At 35.1% G+C, this 16,114-nt stretch overlaps 1 protein-coding gene and 1 long non-coding RNA gene across 10 annotated transcripts in view; one reads left to right on the plus strand and one right to left on the minus strand.

Annotated features, from left to right (window-relative positions):
- The window catches only part of GRIK2 (glutamate ionotropic receptor kainate type subunit 2), a 640,648-nt gene that overhangs the window by 534,977 nt on the left and 89,557 nt on the right, over positions 1-16,114 (minus strand). The window lies entirely within an intron of this gene.
- Positions 5,559-16,114, plus strand: part of LOC309634845 — a 354,268-nt gene continuing 343,712 nt past the window's right edge. Inside the window, exon 1 of the long non-coding RNA XR_014248469.1 lies at positions 5,559-5,873. This is a non-coding gene — a long non-coding RNA (uncharacterized lncRNA). The remainder of the gene's footprint in view (positions 5,874-16,114) is intronic.

The raw sequence follows: 16,114 nt of genomic DNA on the forward strand, positions 1-16,114 counted from the left end.
CATTCTGTCTTCCAGGCCACTTATCCATTCTTCTGCCTCAGTTATTCTGCTACTGATTCCTTCTAGTGTAGTTTTCATTTCAATTATTGTATTGTTCATCTCCGTTTGTTTGTTCTTTAATTCTTCTAGGTCTTTGTTAAACATTTCTTGCATCTTCTCGATCTTTGCCTCCATTCTTTTTCTGAGGTCCTGGATCATCTTCACTATCATTAATCTGAATTCTTTTTCTGGAAGGTTGCCTATCTCCACTTCATTTAGTTGTTTTTCTGGGGTTTTATCTTGTTCCTTCATCTGGTACATAGCCCTCTGCCTTTTCATCTTGTCTATCTTTCTGTGAATGTGGTTTTTGTTCCACAGGCTGAAGGACTGTAGTTCTTCTTGCTTCTGCTGTCTGCGCTCTGCTTAGCTATATTTTTGAATTGATGATTTTCAGGCCACCCAGACGGCAGTGTAAATCCCAGCCCCAAATGAGTGTGAAACTTTTCTTTCTTCCCTCATCTAGAAACAAGGTTTAGAATGACAAACAGACATACTTCTCTATTTGGACAGACAGGGTTTTTTTTTTTTTTTTTTGCCTTTTTTCCCTAAACTTAGTGAGAAAGTAGCCACTTAGGGGTCACAGGTTTGGGGGGACATTTCCCATCCAACTCCACCTTGCTAGAGCCCAAGTTCTGTCCCCCTGACCTTCACATATGTGGCTAATTGAAGTTAGAGGGTCACCAAGAAGTGGCAGACCTCTCTGGATGCCAACTTTCTCACTCCTTCTGATCTCTGAAGATTTCTCTTATTTTTTCACAAGATCAAGTTTCTGCTTTTACTTTTTAAGATGTGTGTTTGGGGTGTATGAATACGTGGCTGATATTTTTTTCCATCAGCCGGTTCATCCTATTACTAGAAATGGAAATGAAGGTTCAAAAAACGTTTTATGAGAAGCACTTAGCACAGTGCCTATATTAAGATAAGGATGTTCTTATTTTTGTTGTTTTTGTCATTGCCATCACTTTCCTAAGGCTGCTGTGCTGTAGTTTTACTATTCTCCTTGGTGGAAAAGTTACACTGGAGGCAGGCCAAATATCCGTAAAGAGAAGGACACCTAGTGGCCTTATAAATAAACTGTTAAAATCAATGTGACCATGATTCTCCTTTATCAACCTTTATCTTACAGTAATGCCTCTATTCAAGACAAACTGAATGCTAAAATTCATATGTTGAAGCCCTAATCCCCAATATGATGCTCTTTGGATATATTAGATGGGGCCTTGGAAGGTAACTAGGATTTAGATGAGCTTATAAGGGTAGACCCCCATGATGAGATTGTTGCCCTCATAAGAAGAGGAAGAGCCCTGCGCTGTCTGTCTCTCCCCTTCCCTGTGAAAAGGTAGCTGTCTACAAGCTAGGAAGAGGGCTTTCACCAGGGACCAAACCTGCCAGCACCTTGATCTTGGCCTTCCCAGACTCCAGAACTGTGAGAAATAAATGCCTGTTGTTTAAGTCACTCAATAAATGGTATTTTGTTATGGCAGCCCAGGCTGACTAATATAAGACACATTTCTGAGCACAGCTGAAGTCTCTTTCCTCTGCGATGCCTTCCTTAACCATCGCTGCCTCCTCTGAACTTCTATAACAATTCTTGTCTGCACCATACTCCTTCATGGGTTCAGGTTCATGGGGAGGTTAAGAGCACAGATTGTAGTCAGACCTCCTGGAGTTTTACTCTCACCGATATGTGTGGGCTCCATGACTTTGGAGATGTTCCTTAAACTTTCTATGTCTCTGTTTTCTCATCTGCAAACTGGAGTTGTCAGTAGTTCCACTTCACAGGACTCTTGGTTACTTAATGAGATGACCCATGAAAGATGTTTAGCACAGCTCATAGCATGTGGTGAGTTCTAAACACATTATTATTTAATGCTTACTTTGTTAGTTATCTGTGTAAACATCCATGTTTTATCCTTCCATGCAGAGCAAAATTTCCTTGTAAATAAAGACCATGCTGCTACTGTAGCTCCATACCTCTTCATGGCACTAGCATGTTGCTGAGCATACTATTAATCAGATTCAATCATATTTATATTCAGATAACAGCTATAGTCATTTAAGAATATCACCACCATTTTAACATTTTTTCTTTCCCTAATAACTATATTATAACACTGAATCTGGATCTTTCTCTTTCAGAGGAAAAAGTACTATATTTTCCAAACTGACAAAATATATTTCCAGTAGCACCTTCATTTAGAGAACAAAATTCCTAATGATGGGATTTCATAGTCCATAACACCATCAGAGAAGTACTGATGGGTAGTTGGGTTTATCTGGAGTCTTCTAAAATCATACCACATACTAAGAAAATGAGAATTCAATGGAAGAGTGCCACATGCCTGGAGAAACATAGCCAGTCATTTGAATAGCCCCTGAGAAGATTTCTTTGACCTCAACAATTTAATTAGAAAAGAGAATAACTTAGTAAGTTTACCAAGACAATCAAACACTATGTTACCATAATAGGCAAGATGGTGATTTCACAAATTCAGCTTCTACAGAAGTGCATCAAAACACCACCATATTAAAAATATATATCTCAAGGAAAAAATAAATAAATCAGTATTGGGGAAATAAAAATGCCAATTGAACTTTACCTGTGTTTCAAATGAATATGTTTCCACAGCAGAATAATAAACTGACCTCCAGGTACTTCCTTGGCTCTTCTTGGAGAACTCCCATGGAACATAAAGTGTCCCATGTCCACTTTTCATGGTTCTCTAGACAGTCACTTAATGGAAAATAGTGTGTGTCTGGGCTAAGTGTCAAAGGGATTTTTACTCCTGAAATAAAAGTTAATCGTGTGTCACCTCCTTATGTAAATAGGGCACACTCTTCTCTGAGTATTTATGACATTTTGCAAATACTCGGAACCACAGCTAAGTGGGAATACTCTATAAGTAGGTTTATGTTTGAAAGTATATCTAGTGGTCATACTGTTCAAAACAGTAACAGTCTTAGAATTCTAATTAGAATATAGATATTCAACATTATCATCATTTTAGACAAATTTGTGTTAAGCAGAATTGATTTTAGTTTTCTAAAAAAGTAATCACCTCTTGAAATACTAGTTAGCTTCTCTTTCCTATAGCCTGCCAGTTAGTTTTTCTCCTAACTCTCAGCATTATAAAGGAAAATTCAATAATTATATTTACATATTTTTTATACATATAAATCCATTCCCTGTGGAAGAGAAAAGGTAAACCCACCTATTATCAGGAATGCAATATTGAGAAAATCATTTTGAAAATTAAGCAGAAGGGTTACCAAAAAAAAGTTTGTTTAAGTGTGAATGTAAGAACCTAATTCAAAGAATTTAGACATCATTTGGTCTGATCATTTTATTTTGGATGAGGAAATACAAGCCCAGAGAGGAAAAGGGGGCTTCTAAGTCACATATGGTGAAAACAAAATTAGAATTCAGGTTCCCCCATAACTAATAAGACATCCATCCATCAATAAATGTATTAACTGGAACAACCACTTAAAGTTAAAATAATAATTCTCTCAGCAATATCTCAGATTAACCTCATACCAAATTCACCTCTACCACTTGTGTAAAAACCTTTAACAAGTTGTGCATATTATAATAATAGGCACTGTTTTCTTCTATTGATAAAGATATTTTCCCATAGAATGAAATCCAAAGCTTTCTAAACATCACAATCCATGACCTCTTTCACATGCTCTACCCACATGGCCTGTCAAGAGATTACATTAATTCTGTGGGCCATAGACTGTAGAAGTTATACTTCTACTATTGGAGAAGACTTTTAAGCTTTTCATAAGCATGCTTTATATTTGTCAATAACAGTTAAGTCAGAATAATTCGGCTAAATACAGGGCTGGATGATTATTTATAAGAAGAATACAAGATATTATAAAAATATTACTAGAAGCACTAATGATGCCTAAAATATTTTAAGACTCATCTATTTAGAGCTTCCTTATATTCAGCTTTCAAATACAGTCTAAATAGAAAGAAGAGAAAAGATGAAAATGTCTACCTTTATAGTTGACATCTATTTTAGTCAAAAATCAAAAGGATTAGAGCTGCTATTTTTTAATTTTAGGGAGTTTAGAGAGTGGTTGTACATTCCTTGGTAATTAAAAGATACAAATCAGACTTTCCTCTTAATGAATAGTGTTTTGATTACTGACTAATGAAATAAAATAATAACATTTATTCAGTGTTAATGTGTCTTTTCCTATATAATTCTGAAAAAAAAATTCTCCCTAATTTCCTACCAGAAGACGAGCTCCACAAAAGCAAAGATTTTTGTCTTTTTTAAAATTTAGTGCTGTATTCCCTAGAGCACCATAGAGCACCATATAATATAATTAGCATATAGTATTAATAAATATTTGTTGAGTGAACAAATGAATGATACAAAACAACAGAGGGGCTACTATGTATAAGTTACATGATATTGTTCCTACCTATAAGTCACAGTGTGACTGTTATTATGTGTAAGTAACGTTGTATTTTTTCAGCAGTTTATGCTTTACATGTTTGTTATTTTCACATAAGATGGCTTTCAAAGATTATAAAACAACAGTGGTCTCATACAAGTGACAAATAATGACAATTCCCATTAACACGCATCATCTCATTTTATCTTTATAATAATGCTATGGTAGAGGTAGGACTGACATTATTACCTCCAGTTTATAAATGAAAAACTGAGGCACAGGAGGAAGGGAGACTTATGCACATTGTAAAGCAGTCAGAAGCAGAGTCAGTCCTAGAATAGTCAGTGTCTTTGACCATTCAAACCAATTTATTTCCATGAAACACCTTAGTTATTCCTGGGGTATTTTAACCCAATTCTGGCAAAAAAAAAAAAAAAAAAATTAAGCATGACTACTTTACTATATTAAACTAAACATTAAACATGATTGCATTAATATTTTAGTAAAGTACTAAAACACGACTAATGTTTCAATTATATTAAATTTACTAAACATCTGGCCAAAAAAAATTACTTTGTCAGAAAGTATGACTGACTTTATACAAAGTCAGAATAAGTAGTTATCTGTGTGGTATGAACTGAGAGACAGTACCAATCCTTCTTCCCCCCAAATTCTCCTTCATCTATGAAACTGCCTGTAAAAAGGAAAGGGCATGAGTTAAAGACAAACTTTACCTCCTCGACAATATGGTCCTGGGTGCCTGACTTCAAAGTCTAATGAGTTACAACCAAATATCTGGACAGAGTATTTAGAGACCTAATCTTGTTCCACAGAACTAGATCCTTCTAAGGACTTGGTGCTACTTCATATACATGGTCATTGAGAGAGGCATCAGTAAATTAAAACATCTCACAATTACTATGAAGACTCATTCATGCAAGGATTACAAATAGATTACCTACGCATAAACAGTGGGTCCTATTCTTCTTGAGTGTTTCATAACTAGTAGACAGAGCTCCACTCTGATTTACTACTGTCAAAACATGAAAATAGAATTGACGGAATGGATTTTTGAAGCCCACTTTTAGATTCAATAAACAAAAGTACAAGCAATGGGGGCTTCCCTGGTGGCGCAGTGGTTGAGAATCTGCCTGCTAATGCAGGGGACACGGGTTCGAGCCCTGGTCTGGGAAGATCCCACATGCCACGGAGCAGCTGGGCCCGTGAGCCACAACTACTGAGCCTGCGCGTCTGGAGCCTGTGCCCCGCAACGGGAGGGGCCGCGATAGTGAAAGGCCCGCGCACCGCGATGAAGAGCGGTCCCTGCACCGCGATGAAGAGTGGCCCCCGCTTGCCGCAACTAGAGAAAGCCCTCGCACGAACCGAAGACCCAACACAGCCAAAAATAAATAAATAAAGTAGCTATAAAAACACTTTCATAAAAAAAAAAAAAAGTACAAGCAATGATCTAATAGATCATCAAGGTTCTTTCCTAATCCGGTTTTCCTTCACCCACCAAAAAGTTGGTCAAGGCAGCTTCAAAGATTAAAGTAGAGTAAACACAAAGTGTCTTCTGGGCACTCTACCTCATTGAAGTTCCTGGCTTAAATGCCTTAGTAACTTCCTTTCATCTGTAGCTTGAAGTGAAAACCCTTTAATTCAGTAGGCTTTCCACAATCTGCTTGCTTACCTACCACTTCTCAAAATTCCACTTCCATCATGCTGATCCAGTGGTAATTCCATGGATGCCCCATAAGGAAGCCAGCCTCATAAACATTCAGTCACTGCTGAGCCACAGACATCTTTCCTCCACACCCACTCAGACTGAAAAGCTCCTTGGTGACATCACTCCTCCTTTTACCTCAAGGATGTTTTATGTATGTATCTGTGTATTTATTTATCATAAATTTTGCCTGTTAAAAACTTTAGGGAAAAGGAGACTAAAAACACTAGGGCACAGTTTTCCCCAGGCAACATCTCTCCCATGGGAAACCTTGATACAAGAGTAAGGCTCATCAACACTCATCAATTTTATTACTAAGAGGTTGATAGATTGAATATCATATAATCATAAAACAGCATAACTAAAAGTCATAACTAGAAATCTATGGATTTCACATCATAATGCTTTACATACATATCACCAGTCCTGCTCTCAAAGAAAAGTAAAGCTATTTCACTAAATACAAAATAGCATAACAGTGTCTGCTAATTACAATTTTTACCAACCAGAAACATGGCAGCATAAACTGAAAATATAAAGCTCCTTTGGATCACATATTATAGTTTAAAAGAACTATAGCTTTTCTTTGCCTATTATGCAGAAATGTAGTATAATTGTGTTATTTTTCTAAAGCAAATATTCATATTAAAGACTTTCATTTTATATTCATGTTTTATCATCTAAGTATATTTCAATATAATTGGTCTTATCCCTATAAAGCCTCTCTGACTTAAGAATTACTTTTCAGAATTAATGACTGAAACAAAATGACTAATATACAAGGTTATCACCATATTTCATGTAAATATCACAGAGCAAATTCCCCCAAAATGTCACAAGTGTATTTTGCACTAAATGATTTAGTTTTTAAAAGTTACACAAAGTTTCTACAAAAGGAAAGAATGTATATTTGAAAGATTAAAGAAAAATTACTGATCATTCAAATTAGTTTACTATGTCTAAAAATTAAGTTTAATGCAATGCAAAAAGAATACTGAACTGGGCTGGAGTTATGAGTCCTGCATTATATCCTTACTTATTATAACCAACCGCTTGATCTTAGGGAAATCATTTAACCTTGAACGTTCTCATCTATAAAATGAAGAAACCAAATTATGTCATTGCTAAGGTACCTTCAAAATATATGATTCTAAAACTACAACTAGTATACATAATTTACAGTAAGATATAAGATTTAGTACATGGATATTTAGACCTATTCTTTTTGCTGAAGCAAATGATCTGTGTTTAGTCAAGGTTGTTGTCATCACACTATGTAAAGTCAAGGGTATTTGATGCTATTTAGTTTTCCTGATAGGAGAAATGTGTTTCAATTGAATTATGACCTGCTTCTGCAGCCTGATTCCTGCAAGACAGCGACAGTGTGCTGTCTGTCAGCTACGCCAGTAAAAGTGATAAATGTTTCCAGTGATTAAGTTATTTGTCAATAATAGAAGAAGCATCTCGAACTCATAAATTCTGCACCTATAATTTCATACTTGTCTAAAACTGTATAATCTATTTAAGCATTAAAATCTAACAGAAATAGCTGATAAAAACCAGAAGTACATTTTCTAGGTTAAAGAAATACAGTTTACTTCAAACTTCTCTGTTGCCTGAGGAAAATCCCAATAAGGGGATTTCACTGCCCCTTTGAGACAGTTGCTTGAATATCATCTTAACATTATCTAACCAGATATCATAGCCTGATATCAAAGCCATAAATACAAACTTCTCATGCCCCATACATTTAAATGTGTGTATATATATATACACATACATATATGTGTATATGTATACACACAAATATATATAATTATTAATCTCATAGTAATACAGTGTAAGAATTAATTAGCAAATTCTCAAAATAGAAAGTATTTAAAATTACTTTTAAAATCTGATAAGATTCCCAAGGAAATCTTTTCAGAAAATACAATGTAGGATAATATGCTAAAGTAGTAATATTCAGGCTGTAGTAGGTCTTCAGGGAAATATTCAATGCTCTCTTCAGCTTTCATTGAAAAACTAAACAAACAAACCACAAGCAGCAGGATAGTTTTCCCTCTGGAAGTGGATGGTTATAGATGCATTAAGGAGTATAACATATGCTATAAATATAGATGGTGAATAATTCATATGTGCTATCAAAAGAGCCAAGCAACTGGGACTAATATCTACTCTGCTAAAATTCTCATTTTATTCCTTGTTGTCTTTTGCAATCAGTAGGCTCACAGAATATCTGGTGTAAATGAAATAAGGTTGACTGCAAAGTTATAAAAAATAAACAAATTAAACTCACATTATAAGCCAATGCTGACACATTTCCTTTACTTGAGAAAATCCTCAAAACACTCTAAATAGCTGCCCAATATTTCTTATTATAACCTAAGTAATGTGTTGGCAAAATGTCCATATCAATTTCTTTTTTTAAATAACTCTTTGGTTGAAGAGAGAGGGAAAGTAAACCAACAAAAAATGATACAGGGAAGCAGTAAAAGAAACAGCCATAGAAATTATATCAATTATGTAGGGTTTTTAAAGGTGATTATTTAAAGGTGACATTCTGCTTAAAAGACATATCTGGATAAGTAAGAATGATGTTTAGGAAAGCATCTAGGCTGGTATGGACTCAAGAGGGTCAGAAGTGGCATTTCTACACCCACTACTAATTGTATTGCAGGAGATCTGAAAGAAGAGAAAATTGCTTATTTAATAAATGTTCTTTAATAGTAAAATCACTGTACGTTATGACATTGTCTCTTGCCCAGCATAGCCTTTGTCACAATAACAGCCCTGAGGACAATTCTCAGAAAGTAGAATTCCATAAAAAATTGAATGCCATAATTCAAAAAGAGTCATGTACCAGAACGTTCACTGCAGCTCTATTTACAATAGCCAGGACATGGAAGCAACCTAAGTGTCCATCAACAGATGAATGGATAAAGAAGATGTGGCACATATATACAATGGAATATTACTCAGCCATAAAGAGAAACGAAATTGTGTTATTTGTAGTGAGGTGGATGGACCTAGAGTCTGTCATACAGAGTAAAGTAAGTCAGAAAGAGAAAAACAAATACCGAATGCTAACACATATATATGGAATCTAAAAAAAAAACAAAAAAAAAACAGTGGTTATGAAGAACCTAGGGACAGGACAGGAATAAAGACGCAGACGTAGAGAATAGACTTGAGGACACAGGGAGGGGGAAGGGTAAGCTGGGATGAAGTGAGAGAGTGGCATGGACATATATACACTACCAAATGTAAAACAGATAGCTAGTGGGAAGCAGCCGCATAGCACAGGGAGATCAGCTCGGTGCTTTGTGACCACCTAGAGGGGTGGGATAGGGAGGGTGGGAGGGAGATGCAAGAGGGATGGGATATGGGGATATATGTATATGTATAGCTGATTCACTTTGTTATACAGCAGCAAGTAACACAGCAATGTAAAGCAATTATACTCCAATAAAGATGTTAAAAAAAAAATTGAATGCCTACTGTGAACTCTGCAACATTTTAAGATCTATGAAAAAAATAAATTGAAATTTAAAAATCATGACGACTGCTTTTGAAAAATAAGTAATAAAGAAAGAATAATATAAGAACTACTGTGACACATTTGTAAACCTAGTTTTCCTCTTTATATCACACGGCTAATATATATAAAATTACACATTGGATGCGAATAATTGCTTATTAAAACTACCAAATACAAAATTCTTGGTTTAGATTGTACAATTTGTCAAAACAACAAAAACATCCTCTCATGAACATTAAAAACAGCTTTATACAAGTCGTAGGTAATGAAGGAGTAATTTTAAAGTCCTGCTTTCCCATCATTTATCGCTTTCCACTTGGTCCCTAAGTCATATTGAATCAACCACCCCATTCACTACTTCTTCTCCATTCCCACTCCAACTACTTTAGTGCAGCCTTCTTATTTTTCATCTAGATTACTCTAATGATCTCTACCTACCTAACCTCCCACTAATGCCACTCCCACACCACACACATATCTCAACAAGTCCATTGCTTCCAGAGTGATCTTCCTAAAATACAAATGTGATGCCATTCCTTTGCTCAAAACCCTTCCAAGATTCTCCATAAGTTTTGTCCTGTCATTCACGGTCCTTAGTTTAAATCATAAAGCCTTTCCTGATCTCATTCCCTCCTGTCTCTGTAACCTGATCCTCTGCTCTGGCCTCATACATACTTTCCTCTTTAAGCAAACTGAATGACCTGATAGGCCCTGATGCTGCGGGGCTGTGTCCTACCCTCAGACCTTTGCTCACAGTGATTTCGCTGCATGAAAATGTCTTTCCATTTGTCCCATTTACAATAACACATCCTTTAATATCCAGCTGACATCACCTGCTTTGGGGAACCTGGAGTGCCCAGACAGTTAAGAGCTCCATCTTTTGAACCCCCATTTTATTCAGGGCAGCATATTTCAATCAGAGAAGTATCACTGGCCATCCCTGTCTCTCCTGTTGTTAAAGTTGGGAAATCCATTGAGAAGAGACAACAGGACTCATTTTATTTTTCCAGTGCCATGCACAGGCCTGATAATAATAGTACAAAGAGTGCTCAATAATGTTTGTTACATGAGGGAATCTAAGAAAGAAAGTTTAACTTACTGAGGGGAATAAAAATATTAGTACTTTGGCTTCACTGGTGTACATAATAATCAAAGACATATATCTGTACTCATTCACCTATTAAACCCCCAAACCAAGTACTTCTATGTGGTAAAATGTTTCAGAAACACTTTTTAGGTTAATCTTGGCCACTTGTAACTCAAAGAAATTGATTCCATATGTTATCATCATTATCTGTAATTACAGAACACTTCTATTTTTTAAAAGGTTAATATTTTAAAGAATAACAACATGACTGAGTGCGAAGCAAAAGTAGGGACCACTGGACAGAGCACTTAGCACAAATCCCAGTTTTTTTAAACCATCTCTTAGTAACAAAGTAAAAAATAAATAAATAAGGGGCTACCTTAACAGTTGGCACAAGAATTTCCAATAGAGACGAAACTTTCTTTGTCTGGAAAAATGCCTTATCAAGCTATAGAAAACAATACTTTTGCAGAGGTGAAAGCCAAAGCAAACAAAGCAATAGTGGGGCTTTGTAAAGTGTAGGAAAATGAGATTTCCTTTATAGTATGAAAATGAGATTTGTTTTCCTCCTGGCAAAAGAGAAAGAGGACATTAGATAGGATGACAAGAGGCAAGAGGAAAGGGGAGCCCAGTGGAATGCTATGAAGTCCGGACCAAATAAAATTCCTGAGAGATACACTAATAGCAAGGTTCCAACGTAAAGTCATTTGTATTGATGTGATATAGACACTCCTTGTCTTGCTGTCCTCAAATCAGCTAAGTTTAATGCTATTGGGAATAACTGGTTTAAATGGCTGTTTTGTGGACACTGATGAAGAGCCTTGTTTCCCCTGTGGGTTGGTGCTTTGTAGAACAGAACCTTCCTAGAATGAGCAGAAATCCTTCTATGGGATGACCTTGAGCATACAACCTTTTCCGCACCCACCACACACCTTTACAAATCTGCAGAAACCATGTGGAGGGGATTGGACCTGCCTGGGGCATGGTCTGGAAGGATTCTCTGATGATACCTGTGTGGCTTTATAAGAGATTTGGCAAGTCCCACCTTTCTCCTTATTGAATGCAGTATGACTTTGCCTCTCAAAATTGCAATATTTTGAAATAAAAACTTTAGGATATGCAATTAAAGGTACTGCCCACAAAGAATAACCCAAAGATCAAAAAACATTCAAAATGAAAAATGTTTGAGTTTCATTCACAAAGTGAAACATTTTTCAGTGTCTAAAGGTAAAGATTAAAAAGACATTTAAGTGCTGATATTTGACATTTGGTGTGTACAAATCAATTTCATAACCTATTTCATTAAATAGGGAACTTACATATTAATATTAATAACTTAGTTATTGTTCTAACAGGCAAGAAAAGAGTCAAAGTTAGCCAAAGATACCACATGTTGAAATTAGAAATAATAATAATTTTATCAGTAAAAGCTTTTAGAAAACTCAAAAATACAAGCATTATTTTTTTCAACTAATTTTTAAAATAAAATCATTGTTTTGTAGAACCCAAACTTTTTGTCTTCTAATCTGCATGCAGACCTCTGTACACACATATGGTAAATAGCCATGATGATAAATGACTTACCTGGCTAATTTTTCAACTATGCCAAAGTCATATCAATTTTAAAATACAAAGAAAAAATTCTCCGTCACTGAGAAGGGAATACTTAAATGATATAACCGTCCAACAAATACCGCTTACAGCACCTTTGAAGTAGATATCCTCATGATCATTGCTAATAAAATTAGAATAAGTGGTACAGACTGCTAAGAGGTAAAGGTTACAGAAAAAATAAGGTCAAAGAAATGAGATTAGTGACCATAACAATAGGAATGAGAGCTTGGATCTGTCTAGACATTCTCTCTATAATTTGTGTAAGGGTGTAAGATCAAATTTTTTAAAACCAAAGTAAAATGAGTAGAAGTTACTCTCAACTTTCTTATTCATGATTACACATTCTTTTTGTTTGATTGTTTGTTTGTTTGTTTGTTTGTTATTCACATGCTCTGTCGTATCTCATTTTTTTCTTCAACTGAAAAAGTCTGCTGATTTTGTAGCTATGGACAGTATAATCTATTTCAATAAAAATGCCCATATATGTTTGCAAATTGAGGGTATATGCTTCAAGTAACATACAAAAGGCTAAATATGACCAAACAAGGTAAAGCTGGTGGAATGAGGCAAAATGGGTTACATTCATTAATACTGGACCCAGGCTCCAATTTTGAACACTACCTTTTAAAGCAGATATTATAAAAACACAAATTTAAAAAGAAAGAAAAAAGTTCATTCCTTTGCATATAATGTAATTTTTTTTAAAAAATCTCAACATTTTATTTAAAACCATTTTTAATTATTCATCCAGTCATCATTAATCACACTTTGTTTATAGAACATACTGAACAAATAAAAGTAAACATTCACTATAATACACAGGATACAAAGATATAAAAAAAGCGTCATTTAAATATTTTAGCTATCTTCTCACAATTAAATTCTGGTGATAGAATCAGATTTTTGAGCAGCTAATAATTTTTAAGGACTCAAAAAAAAACCCACTCATGTAAAAATTTGGGTTAAAAGACTGCTTTCATTAACTTTTCCTAATTTTCAATGAATTTGTTAATCATAAAATCCCATCCATGTTATACAGCCCCATTTAAAATGTTCTTTTTAGTAAAGATAGTTCATAGTCCATAATCTACCCAAACCCTATGATTAAAAAAAAATCAAAGATGCTCGCTCAGCCATCTCAGCTTAAGTTTCAAGCAGTGTCTGGCACAGACGGTAGATATTTGATTTTAAAGACATTCATATTTTTTAAAGCTACCTGTAGTGCTATTTTTAGAAACGGCAAGCATGAAAACACTGATAGATCTTACAGCTATTATAATGCAATTGACAATATAAAATGTAAATTATGGTCCAAACTGGTAAAGAGGGGAATCAATTTGTGCTTAATCTATTTAAAGTTCTTTCTAAAAGTCCCTAAGAATGAAAGACACCTTCCCCCTGTTGCTCATTTAATATTGGCATTTCTATGTGGCAGACAGTGACCTTATCCCTGTGCTTCAGCTACAAAGATTTTTATTAAGACTAAACAAGTGTGAACAGTGCTAATTTCTTGCAGCAGGCCAATATGAATAAACCTCTAGAATGAGTGTAAATGCCCTGCCTCACCATATGGTTGAGGTCTACATCCTGCCAATAGAATGGACTGAAAAGTAGCCAACATGCTTGAATCCTGCCCTGAGTACCATGTTTCATCATTAGCCACCCAGTCAAAGAACAGCTACAGAGGAAGGGAGATCATAATGGATGAGAAACATAATCTGATGAATTGTTTGGTGGGCTAAGCTCTGAAGAAGGGCCAGCTGTGGGTGGATTCTGAAATAGGAAACAGTCACCTTTCAGTACCCCTCATTATCCTTACAATGCTCTTGCCACTTCTTTCCCTAATACCCACCTACTCTGCCCTTTTTTAATAACCCAGAGTCCAGGGATGACTGATATTAATCACTGCTCTGGGCATACATACCACCATAGACTGCCTCCCCAAGTGTGTGTTCCAAGCTCTCAAGGTGTGTCTCGAACTTAAAAACTGTATGCGCTTCCTTTAAAGAACATATATTTTCACAGACTCCTAGTCTTAACTTATTTTACAAGGTTACTTAAACATACACAAACATAAACTAGATAGAATCTTAGTATACTTTTGGTCCATAGGGAGTTAAAAATTTTTACAAAAAAATGTGTAAAACCTCTACAATTAGTAAATTTGAATTAATCACAGTTTGCTGCTGTGCTATGATAAATTGCTTGATATTTGAATATGGTATAGTTTCTTCTAGGTTGACTACACTACTACACCTTGGGTGAGGATCTAAGATCTCACCACTCTGTCTTCCTGGAACCATTGTAAAACTTATTCATAGAGCCTTGGCTTGACATCACTTGGTTTGAAAATAGTGTGAATGAGATACTATATGCTTAACATCTGGTCATCTCAGTGCTTAACCAGGTAAGACAGATGATTATTTTTATAGATCATCAAAATAAACGTTAAAACATTAAATATTCTCATGAGAAACTCAAGGAGTATTTTAAGAACCACCACTCTAAAATTTCACCTCTTCTTTCCTCTACCAAAGTATAATTACCATGTAAGTAAGATTTAGTGAACTCTTTCCATGTGCCAGACTCTTTATAAGTCTTATCTCTGGCAATCCTCCCAACAGTCCTACAAGGTAGCTACTATAATCATTCACATTAAAGATTTTAAAACTAAGATTATACAATTAGGATGCAAATCAAGTCTTAGTGGACTCCAGAGCCTTTTCCCTTAATTACTACAATATGCCATCTACCAACTTGTTCTCAGGTAGTTGTCCAGTGGAAACGTTCCGAGCAGTTAACTCTCCTTAAAGAGCTGACTACCTCTTCTGAGAATATTTGCATTTCTCTACTTCTTATCACACCCAAAATGAATGAAAATAAAAGTAAAAATAACAAAAGATTGGTGGGGAGAGAAACAAATCATTCTGTAACGGCAGCATATTTCAAATGGAAGATGGATGAAGATAATATAATTATATAGATAGCTACTTATTCTCTAATACTTCAATCTGACTGCACTAGGGAACACATAATAGCTGAATCCACTGCAGTTACATTCTAAATTAATCTTTAGGTATTCCTGGGGTTAGTTGTATATTTGCTGAATGAAAGAAAAAGATGGCAAAACCTTCTTAATATTTTTCAATGTCTTAAAACAAAGAAAATTGCAATATTTCATTTTATGACATGCTTGTATCTATTTTGTCCTTCCACAAAATTTCCCAGATTAGGCTGATCACATATAGTACTTTCATAACTCCTTTCTATGTGTTTCACTCTGCATCTAAAAGTATCTACCCTTTATATGCTCCTCTAAGATTCAACTACTCTTCTACTCTTAATCTGCACAGATTTTAAAATTTTGGTCAATTTGTAAAAGTATTAATGAGTTTCATTCTCATATGTCTTCCTCTTACATTCCACTCATCCACAGAAACATTGCCATTTTTAGATTTAAATTCCAAGGCTGTATAAATTTTGTCAGTAAAACATTTCATATCTACCGAATAGTGCCATACATCAATAGAAGATTACTGAATACTTTATGCAACTTTCCTTCCTTTTGCTTATAGAAAGACAGAAGAATTGTAGCATGCCCTGAACTCTTCAAAAAGTGCAACACAAAATCTAACAGAAACAAGGCAAAACAAACCAAAAATAGAAACAAAAGTTCTCATCAAAGACAAAGACA

This window comes from Balaenoptera borealis (genome assembly GCF_965194805.1).
Source record: "Balaenoptera borealis genome assembly, chromosome: 9".
In the NCBI taxonomy this organism is placed as follows: Eukaryota; Metazoa; Chordata; class Mammalia; order Artiodactyla; family Balaenopteridae; genus Balaenoptera; species Balaenoptera borealis.